Here is a 1,992-nt window from a genome sequence, read left to right as displayed (position 1 = left end):
GCTTCCTAGCCGGCAGGCCGGGCGAGCGCCCAGAGAAGGCCAGGGCCGGGGCGCCCGAGTGCCGCCGGGGAGGGCGGATCGCCCGTGTTGCGATGGGAAAGGCGATAGTGTCGCGCCGAGAGAGGCCGGGTGGCCGCCCGAGTGAGGCAACTGGAGCACTTGGCGCCGCGGACCCGGGACAGGTCACTGCGCCATCGTCCTAGCGTCTTGCTGGACGTTGGGGGACTTTGCAGCGTGTTTGGGAAGTGCCGCTGCTGGAATGAGACTCTGGCCCGGCGGTCAGGTGGAAAGGGCAGTCCCCCTGCCCGGCCCAGGTCAGGGCACCCTTGGACAGGCACAGCCCTGCTGCAGGCGCGGTGGGGTGGGCGCCGGCCGCCTGCCCTGTGCAGAGACTGGCCTCCTGTGTGTGCTCCGCACAGCCCCGGCCTGTCGGAGGGGCCCACCTGCACGCAGCCTGGGGCTGGGGGTTTTACTTTCTCACACGCCCCCCCCCCCAGGCCCCCCGGCCTGCAGGAGAGGTGCCAGAAGTCCGGGTGGCGAGGGGCTCCTGTTTGCTGTATAGGCTTCGGGGTGCTCCTTGCTTCTGGGTGCTCTGGTTTGTCCCTTTGGTCCTTGCCACGCCTCTCCTGGGGGGCCCGGGGGAAGAGCCCTGGGGATGCGGAGCGGCATCCCTGCCACCCCCAGTGGGTTCTCCACAGCCCGTGGGGTCAGTTGTCCATCACACAGAGCTGCCCTAGCCGAAGGCCAGAGGGCCCTGTTGGGGAGCCTCCAGAAGGTTCCAGTGCCCGGCAGGGGTGGGCCGGCTGCCCTGGCGCCTCTCCCTCCAGGAGCTGCGTGGGGAGGACCCCGCCCCACCGCGGACTTTGCTTTGGCACCCTGCAGGCCACACTGCCAGGCCCTAAGCGCGGGCCGAGCCTGGCCAGTCAGACGGAGGAGGTGAACGCCCGGCGTGTCCCGGCGGCTGCTCGGGGGCTCTGAGTGTGCCGCGGCGTGCGCGGCTGGCTCCGGGCGCCGGGTGCTGCCCAGGGCTTCCGGACTTCCCGAGCGGCGGGGCTCGGGCGCCTCTGGCAGGGCTCCCCGGGGCCCGGGCCCTGCAGGGCGGGCTGCTCCACGCCTGCCGTCCCCACGCCGTCGTGCAGCCTGAAGCTGCCCCGCGCCTGCTCGCTGGGCTCCTTCCAGCCCTCCGGTGGCACCACAGTCTGATGAAATACTCCGCAAGCCGGTGCCAAGGGCCTGGCGCACCTGGCGGGGGGGTGGCACGGCCCTGGCCGAGGGGGCAGCCTGGCGCCCGATCCTGGCCGGTCCCGAGGCGGCGCTGGGTCTCGGGCTCTTCCGAGCAAAGGCATCAGGCTCCCAGCGTGGCTGCGCCCCGTTTTCTCTCCTGCCCCCGGTGCTGCGGGCTGGCCCCTGGGTGACGGCCGCGGACAGCCGGCGGAGGCCGTCGTGACGAGCCGTGCGCCCCTTCCTGGGCCGTGCCCCCTCGCTCTGGTAGGCCCGGGAGCTGGTGCAGGGCCCTCGGGCGGCCGTGCGATGCTGTGAGGTGTCCACAGGGAGGCACCGTCCGTCTTGTCGGGCCGTGGCCCTTGTGAGGTCGGCGGGCTCCGCGCCCCCAGCAGGCCCCAGCTCTCCGCCAGTGTCGGCGGCGACGCCTCCCCCACCTGTGCCGGACTGGGGCGGAAGCACGTCACTCATCACCCCGTTGGTGGCCGCAGGCCAGAGAGGGAGCAGGCCGGTCCCCAGTGTGCCGGAGGGACGTCGGGGGGACGGTGGCCTGCCGGCCATTCAAAGCCTGGTCCGGCCCAAGGTCGCCTGCATGGCGCTGGGGTGCAGCCCCCCAACTGCTCCCGAAGGGCCCCGCCCCTCTGCCCGGCCGGCCCCTGCCTGAGCGGCCCGCGCGCTCCCCTGCCTGAGCCTGCAGGAAGTGGTCGGGGTTTCAGTGTATTTAATGGGACGGGGCCTCACAATAAATATGGCCGGGCACAGGGGTGCCTG

This window comes from Condylura cristata, unplaced genomic scaffold, assembly GCF_000260355.1.
Source record: "Condylura cristata isolate star-nosed mole 26May11 unplaced genomic scaffold, ConCri1.0 scaffold00002, whole genome shotgun sequence".
Classification (NCBI taxonomy): domain Eukaryota; kingdom Metazoa; phylum Chordata; class Mammalia; order Eulipotyphla; family Talpidae; genus Condylura; species Condylura cristata.
Note: the sequence above shows the minus strand (reverse complement) of the source record.